The sequence below is a fragment of the Oncorhynchus keta genome, chromosome 7, assembly GCF_023373465.1.
Source record: "Oncorhynchus keta strain PuntledgeMale-10-30-2019 chromosome 7, Oket_V2, whole genome shotgun sequence".
NCBI classification, from domain to species: Eukaryota; Metazoa; Chordata; class Actinopteri; order Salmoniformes; family Salmonidae; genus Oncorhynchus; species Oncorhynchus keta.
Genome location: NC_068427.1, coordinates 52,846,350 through 52,856,349, shown reverse-complemented (window position 1 = coordinate 52,856,349; position 10,000 = coordinate 52,846,350).

Sequence of the window (10,000 nt, the reverse complement as noted above, 5' to 3'; positions counted from 1 at the left end):
TGTGTGTGTGTGTGTGTGTGTGTGTGTGTGTGTGTGTGTGTGTGTGTGTGTGTGTGTGTGTGTGTGTGTGTGTGTGTGTGTGTGTGTTATTGTCTGTGTGTGTGTCTGTGTGTGTGTTATTGTGTGTGTGTGTGTGTGTGTGTGTGTGTGTGTGTGTGTGTGTGTGTGTGTGTGTGTGTGTGTGTGTGTGTGTGTTTGTGTTGTGTGTGTGTGTGTGTGTGTGTGTGTGTGTGTGTGTGTATTGTCTGTGTGTGTGTGTGTGTGTGTGTGTGTGTGTGTGTGTGTGTGTGTGTGTGTGTGTGTGTGTGTGTGTGTGTGTGTGTGTGTGTGTGTGTGTGTGTGTGTCACCCTGTCTCCAACCCTAACCACTGTTCCGTCTCTAGCCAACGGGGAAAGAAGGTTAAGATGAGTTGATCTCATTACATTAGCAGCTAAATGAACGATCTGTCTTAAGAGAGCAACACTCACATTCCAGGGCGATTCTGGGAACTGGGACGCGGTTTGTGGTTTCTAAAGTTCTCCTTTACAACAACAACATCCTGCACATCACATCACACTAGTAGCCATGTAGAAATGATCAACTCAGGAACAAGATAGACAAAGGATGTAATAAGTTTGAGAGAGAGAGAGAGAGAGAGAGAGAGAGAGAGAGAGAGAGAGAGAGAGAGAGAGAGAGAGACAGAGAGAGAGAGAGACAGAGAGAGAGAGAGAGAGAGAGAGAGAGAGAGGGAGAGAGAGAGAGAGAGAGAGAGAGAGAGAGAGAGAGAGAGAGAGAGAGAGAGAGGGAGAGAGAGAGAGAGAGAGAGAGAGAGAGAGGGAGAGAGAGAGAGAGAGACAGAGAGAGAGAGAGAGAGAGAGAGAGAGGGAGAGAGAGAGAGAGAGAGAGAGAGAGGAGAGAGAGAGAGAGAGAGAGAGAGAGAGAGAGAGAGAGAGAGAGGGGGAGAGAGAGAGAGAGAGAGAGAGAGAGAGAGAGAGAGAGAGAGAGAGAGAGAGAGGGAGAGAGATCAAATTAAATGTTGTTTGCCAAGTGAGACAAATATCAGGTAGAATTTTTCCTGTGAAATACTTCCCAAAGATACAGATAAAAAATAAAAAATAAATTAAATTATAAAATAAAGTAAGCATGGAGCTATATACAGGAAGTACCAGTACCAGATCAATGTGGAGCTATATACAGGAAGTACCAGATCAATGAGGAGCTATATACAGGAAGTACCAGAACAATGTGGAGCTATATACAGGAAGTACCAGATCAATGTGGAGTTATATACAGGAAATACCAGATCAATGTGGTCATATACAGGAAGTACTGTGTGCAGGTGTACAAGGTATTTGAAGTAGATATGTACATGAAGGCATGGTAAAGTGACTAGGCATGTATATAGTGTATATATAATGTATATATAGTGTTTATATAGTGTGTATAGTGTGCATAGTGTGTTTATAGTGTATATAGTGTGTATATGGTGTATGTAGTGTATATAATGTGTGTATAGTGTGTGTACAGTGTGTATATAGTGTGTACAGTGTGTTTATAGTGTGTATATAGTGACTTAAATGTAAATGTATATAGTGTGTGTATTGTATGTATAAAGTGTGTGTCTACTGTGTGTCTAGTGTGTATATAGTTTGTATATATTGTGTATATTGTGTATATAGTGTGTATATAGTGTGTATATAGTGTGTGTATTTTATGTATATAGTGTGTGTATAGTGTGTGTATAGTGTGAATGTAGTGTGTAGATAGTGTATACAGTGTGTATATAGTGTGTTTATAGTGTATATAGTGTGTATATGGTGTGTACAGTGTGTATATAGGGTGTATATCGTTTGTATGTAGTCTGTATATAGTGTGTATATAGTGTGTATACTGTGTACAGTGTGTATATAGTGTGTATATCGTTTGTATATAGTGTGTATAGTGTGTATATAGTGTGTATATACTGTGTATAGTGTGTATATAGTGTGTATATACTGTGTACAGTGTGTATATAGTGTGTTTATAGTGTATATAGTGTGTACAGTGTGTATATAGTGTGTATATAGTGTGTATATAGTTTGTATGTAGTATGTATATAGTGTGTATATAGTGTGTATATAGTGTGTATAGTGTGTATATAGTGTGTATATAGTTTGTATATAGTGTATATACTGTGTATATAGGTTGTATATAGTTTGTATATAGTGTATATGGTGTTTATATAGTGTATATATTGTGTATATAGTGTGTATATAGTGTGGTTATAGTGTGTATAGTGTGTATAGTGTGTATAGTGTGTCTATATAGTGTGGTTATAGTGTGTATAATGTGTCTATATAGTGTGGTTATAGTGTGTATAGTGTGTCTATATAGTGTGGTTATAGTGTGTATAGTGTGTCTATATAGTGTGGTTATAGTGTTTATAGTGTGTCTATATAGTGTGGTTATAGTGTGTATAGTGTGTCTATATAGTGTGGTTATAGTGTGTATAGTGTGTATAGTGTGTATAGTGTGTATAGTGTGGTTATAGTGTGTATAGTGTGTATAGTGTGGTTATAGTGTGTATAGTGTGTCTATATAGTGTTGTTATAGTGTGTATAGTGTGTCTATATAGTATGGTTATAGTGTGTATAGTGTGTATAGTGTGTATAGTGTGTATAGTGTGTATAGTGTGGTTATAGTGTGTATAGTGTGTATAGTGTGGTTATAGTGTGTATAGTGTGTCTATATAGTGTGGTTATAGTGTGTATAGTGTGTCTATATAGTGTTGTTATAGTGTGTATAGTGTGTCTATATAGTGTGGTTATAGTGTGTATAGTGTGTCTATATAGTGTTGTTATAGTGTGTATAGTGTGTCTATATAGTGTTGTTATAGTGTGTATAGTGTGTCTATATAGTGTTGTTATAGTGTGTATAGTGTGTCTATATAGTGTTGTTATAGTGTGTATAGTGTGTCTATATAGTGTTGTTATAGTGTGTATAGTGTGTCTATATAGTGTCTATATAGTGTGGTTATAGTGTGTATAGTGTGTATAGTGTGTCTATAGTGTGTATAGTGTGTATAGTGTGTCTATATAGTGTGGTTATAGTGTGTATAGTGTGTCTATATAGTGTGGTTATAGTGTGTATAGTGTGTCTATATAGTGTGGTTATAGTGTGTATAGTTTGTCTATATAGTGTGGTTATAGTGTGTATAGTGTGTCTATATAGTGTCTATATAGTGTGGTTATAGTGTGTCTATATAGTGTGTCTATATAGTGTGCTTATAGTGTGTCTATATAGTGTGATTATAGTGTGTCTATATAGTGTCTATATAGTGTGGTTATAGTGTGTATAGTGTGCCTATATAGTGTTGTTATAGTGTGTATAGTGTGTATAGTGTGTATATAGTGTGTATAGTGTCGTTATAGTGTGTATATAGTGTGTATATAGTGTGTATATAGTGTGTATAGTGTGGTTATAGTGTGTATATAGTGTGTATATAGTGTGTATATAGTGTGTATAGTGTGGTTATAGTGTGTATATAGTGTGTATAGTGTATATAGTGTGTATAGTGTGGTTATAGTTTGGCTATAGTGTGTATAGTGTGTATAGTGTGGTTATAGTTTGTATAGTGTGTATAGTGTGGTTATAGTGTGTATATAGTGTGTATAGTGTGTACAATGTGTATATAGTGTGTATATAGTTTGTATATAGTGTGTATAGTGTGTATATACTGTGTATATACTGTGTATAGTGTGTATATAGTGTGTATATACTGTGTACAGTGTGTATATAGTGTGTATATACTGTGTATATACTGTGTATAGTGTGTATATAGTGTGTATATACTGTGTACAGTGTGTATATAGTGTGTTTATAGTGTATATAGTGTGTACAGTGTGTGTATAGTGTGTATATAGTGTGTATATAGTGTGTATATAGTTTGTATGTAGTGTGTATATAGTGTGTATAGTGTGAATATAATGTGTATATATTGTGTATATAGTGTATATACTGTGTATATAGGTTGTATATAGTTTGTATATAGTGTATATAGTGTTTATATAGTGTATATATTGTGTATATAGTGTGTACATAGTGTGTATATAGTTTGTATATAGTGTATATAGTGTGTATGTAGAGTGTATATAGTGTTTATATTTAGTATTTAGTGTATATAGTGTGTATATAGTGTGGTTATAGTGTGTATAGTGTGTATAGTGTGTATAGCGTGTATATAGTGTGGTTATAGTGTGTATAGTGTGTCTATATAGTGTTGTTATAGTGTGTATAGTGTGTCTATATAGTGTGGTTATAGTGTGTATAGTGTGTCTATATAGTGTTGTTATAGTGTGTATAGTGTGTCTATATAGTGTGGTTATAGTGTGTATAGTGTGTCTATATAGTGTTGTTATAGTGTGTATAGTGTGTATATAGTGTGTATATAGTGTGTATAGTGTGTATATAGTGTGTATATAGTGTGTATAGTGTGGTTATAGTATGTATAGTGTGTATATAGTGGCTATATAGTGTGTATATAGTGTGTATAGTGTGGTTATAGTGTGGTTATAGTGTGTATATAGTGTGTATATAGTGTGTATAGTGTGTATATAGTGTGTATAGTGTGTATATAGTGTGTATATAGTGTGTATAGTGTGTATATAGTGTGTATAGTGTGTATATAGTTGCTATATAGTGTGTATATAGTGTGTATAGTGTGGTTATAGTGTGGTTATAGTGTGTATATAGTGTGTATATAGTGTGTATAGTGTGTATATAGTGTGTATAGTGTGTATATAGTGTGTATATAGTGTGTATAGTGTGTATATAGTGTGTATATAGTGTGTATAGTGTGGTTATAGTGTGTATATAGTGTGTATATAGTGTGTATAGTGTGGTTATAGTATGTATAGTGTGTATATAGTGTGTATATAGTGTGTATAGTGTGGTTATAGTATGTATAGTGTGTATACAGTGTGTATAGTGTGGTTATAGTGTGGTTATAGTGTGTATAGTGTGTATAGTGTGGTTATAGTGTGGTTATAGTGTGTATAGTGTGTATAGTGTGTATAGTGTGTCTATATAGTGTGTATAGTGTGGTTATAGTGTGGTTATAGTGTATATAGTGTGTATAGTGTATATAGTGTGTATAGTGTGTATAGTGTGTATAGTGTGTATAGTGTGTATAGTGTGTATAGTGTGGTTATAGTGTGTATAGTGTGTATAGTGTGATTATAGTGTGTATAGTGTGTATAGTGTGTATAGTGTGTGTAGTGTGTATAGTGTGTATAGTGTGTATAGTGTGATTATAGTGTGTATAGTGTGGTTATAGTGTGGTTATAGTGTGTATATAGTGTGCATATAGTGTGTATAATGTGTATATAGTGTGTATAGTGTGTATATAGTGTGTATATAGTGTGTATAGTGTGGTTATAGTGTGTATATAGTGTGTATATAGTGTGTATAGTGTGGTTATAGTGTGTATATACTGTGTATATACTGTGTATAGTGTGGTTATAGTATGTATAGTGTGTATATAGTGTGTATATAGTGTGTATAGTGTGGTTATAGTATGTATAGTGTGTATACAGTGTGTATATAGTGTGTATAGTGTATATAGTGTGGTTATAGTGTGGTTATAGTGTGTATAGTGTGTATAGTGTGGTTATAGTGTTGTTATAGTGTGTATAGTGTGGTTATAGTGTGTATAGTGTGTCTATATAGTGTGGTTATAGTGTTGTTATAGTGTGTATAGTGTGTATAGTGTGTATAGTGTGTCTATATAGTGTGTATAGTGTGTCTATATAGTGTCTATATAGTGTTGTTATAGTGTGTATAGTGTGTCTATATAGTGTGGTTATAGTGTGTATAGTGTGTCTATATAGCGTTGTTATAGTGTGTATAGTGTGTCTATACAGTCTTTTGAATGTACATACAGTCAGTGCACGATCTGGTCCATGCATACAGTTAACGATCTGGCCCATGCATATAGTTAACGATCTGGCCCATGCATATAGTTAACGATCTGGCCCATGCATATAGTTAACGATCTGGCCCATGCATATAGTTAACGATCTGGCCCATGCATATAGTTAACGATCTGGCCCATGCATATAGTTAACGATCTGGCCCATGCATATAGTTAACGATCTGGCCCATGCATATAGTTAACGATCTGGCCCATGCATATAGTTAACGATCTGGCCCATGCATATAGTTAACGATCTGGTCCATCTATATAGTTAACGATCTGGCCCATGCATATAGTTAACGATCTGGCCCATGCATATAGTTAACGATCTGGCCCATGCATATAGTTAACGATCTGGCCCATGCATATAGTTAACGATCTGGCCCATGCATATAGTTAACGATCTGGCCCATGCATATAGTTAACGATCTGGCCCATGCATATAGTTAACGATCTGGCCCATGCATATAGTTAACGATCTGGTCCATCTATATAGTTAACGATCTGGTCCATGCATATAGTTAACGATCTGGTCCATGCATATAGTTAACGATCTGGCCCATGCATATAGTTAACGATCTGGTCCATGCATATAGTTAACGATCTGGTCCATGCATATAATTAACGATCTGGTCCATGCATATAGTTAACGATCTGGCCCATGCATATAGTTAACGATCTGGCCCATGCATATAGTTAACGATCTGGCCCATGCATATAGTTAACGATCTGGTCCATGCATATAGTTAACGATCTGGCCCATGCATATAGTTAACGATCTGGTCCATGCATATAGTTAACGATCTGGCCCATGCATATAGTTAACGATCTGGTCCATCTATATAGTTAACGATCTGGCCCATGCATATAGTTAACGATCTGGTCCATGCATATAGTTAACGATCTGGCCCATGCATATAGTTAACGATCTGGTCCATGCATATAGTTAACGATCTGGTCCATGCATATAGTTAACGATCTGGTCCATGCATATAATTAACGATCTGGTCCATGCATATAGTTAACGATCTGGCCCATGCATATAGTTAACGATCTGGCCCATGCATATAGTTAACGATCTGGCCCATGCATATAGTTAACGATCTGGTCCATGCATATAGTTAACGATCTGGCCCATGCATATAGTTAACGATCTGGTCCATGCATATAGTTAACGATCTGGCCCATGCATATAGTTAACGATCTGGTCCATCTATATAGTTAACGATCTGGCCCATGCATATAGATAACGATCTGGTCCATGCATATAGTTAACGATCTGGCCCATGCATATAGTTAACGATCTGGTCCATGCATATAGTTAACGATCTGGTCCATGCATATAGTTAACGATCTGGTCCATGCATATAGTTAACGATCTGGTCCATGCATATAATTAACGATATGGCCCATGCATATAGTTAACGATCTGGTCCATGCATATAGTTAACGATCTGGTCCATGCATATAGTTAACGATCTGGTCCATCTATATAGTTAACGATCTGGCCCATGCATATAGTTAACGATCTGGTCCATGCATATAGTTAACGATCTGGCCCATGCATATAGTTAACGATCTGGCCCATGCATATAGTTAACGATCTGGCCCATGCATATAGTTAACGATCTGGTCCATGCATATAGTTAACGATCTGGCCCATGCATATAGTTAACGATCTGGTCCATGCATATAGTTAACGATCTGGCCCATGCATATAGTTAACGATCTGGTCCATCTATATAGTTAACGATCTGGCCCATGCATATAGTTAACGATCTGGTCCATGCATATAGTTAACGATCTGGCCCATGCATATAGTTAACGATCTGGCCCATGCATATAGTTAACGATCTGGCCCATGCATATAGTTAACGATCTGGCCCATGCATTTAGTTAACGATCTGGCCCATGCATATAGTTAATGATCTGGCCCATGCATATAGTTAACGATCTGGTCCATGCATATAGTTAACGATCTGGTCCATGCATATAGTTAACGATCTGGCCCATGCATATAGTTAACGATCTGGCCCATGCATATAGTTAACGATCTGGTCCATGCATATAGTTAACGATCTGGCCCATGCATATAGTTAACGATCTGGCCCATGCATATAGTTAACGATCTGGTCCATGCATATAGTTAACGATCTGGTCCATGCTTATAGTTAACGATCTGGCCCATGCATATAGTTAACGATCTGGCCCATGCATATAGTTAACGATCTGGTCCATGCATATAGTTAACGATCTGGTCCATGCATATAGTTAACGATCTGGCCCATGCATATAGTTAACGATCTGGCCCATGCATATAGTTAACGATCTGGTCCATGCATATAGTTAACGATCTGGCCCATGCATATAGTTAACGATCTGGCCCATGCATATAGTTAACGATCTGGCCCATGCATATAGTTAACGATCTGGCCCATGCATTTAGTTAACGATCTGGCCCATGCATATAGTTAATGATCTGGCCCATGCATATAGTTAACGATCTGGTCCATGCATATAGTTAACGATCTGGTCCATGCATATAGTTAACGATCTGGCCCATGCATATAGTTAACGATCTGGCCCATGCATATAGTTAACGATCTGGTCCATGCATATAGTTAACGATCTGGCCCATGCATATAGTTAACGATCTGGCCCATGCATATAGTTAACGATCTGGTCCATGCATATAGTTAACGATCTGGTCCATGCATATAGTTAACGATCTGGCCCATGCATATAGTTAACGATCTGGCCCATGCATATAGTTAACGATCTGGTCCATGCATATAGTTAACGATCTGGTCCATGCATAGAGTTAACGATCTGGCCCATGCATATAGTTAACGATCTGGCCCATGCATATAGTTAACGATCTGGCCCATGCATATAGTTAACGATCTGGCCCATGCATTTAGTTAACGATCTGGCCCATGCATATAGTTAACGATCTGGCCCATGCATATAGTTAACGATCTGGTCCATGCATATAGTTAACGATCTGGCCCATGCATATAGTTAACGATCTGGCCCATGCATATAGTTAACGATCTGGCCCATGCATATAGTTAACGATCTGGCCCATGCATATAGTTAACGATCTGGTCCATGCATATAGTTAACGATCTGGTCCATGCATATAGTTAACGATCTGGCCCATGCATATAGTTAACGATCTGGCCCATGCATATAGTTAACGATCTGGCCCATGCATATAGTTAACGATCTGGCCCATGCATATAGTTAACGATCTGGCCCATGCATATAGTTAACGATCTGGCCCATGCATATAGTTAACGATCTGGCCCATGCATATAGTTAACGATCTGGTCCATGCATATAGTTAATGATCTGGCCCATGCATTTAGTTAACGATCTGGTCCATGCATATAGTTAACGATCTGGCCCATGCATATAGTTAACGATCTGGTCCATGCATATAGTTAACGATCTGGCACATGCATATAGTTAACGATCTGGCCCATGCATATAGTTAACGATCTGGCCCATGCATATAGTTAATGATCTGGCCCATGCATATAGTTAACGATCTGGCCCATGCATATAGTTAACGATCTGGCCCATGCATTTAGTTAACGATCTGGCCCATGCATTTAGTTAACGATCTGGTCCATGCATTTAGTTAACGATCTGGTCCATGCATACAGTTAATGATCTGGCCCATGCATATAGTTAACGATCTGGCCCATGCATATAGTTAACGATCTGGTCCATGCATATAGTTAACGATCTGGCCCATGCATATAGTTAACGATCTGGCCCATGCATATAGTTAACGATCTGGCCCATGCATATAGTTAACCATTTAATTATCTATTTAGCAGTGTTTACTATTTAGCAGTCTTATGGTTTGGGGGTAGAAGCTTTCCCGGGGCCTGTTGGTTCTTGAGCTCCGGTACCATTTGCCAGACAGTAGCAGAGTGGATGGCAGGGAGCTAGGCCCCGGGTGTTGTACTGGGCCGTCCGTTCTATCCTCTCTAGCGCTTTGCGATCGAGGGCGGTGCATTTGCCATACCAGGCGGTGATGCTGCCAGTCGAGACGC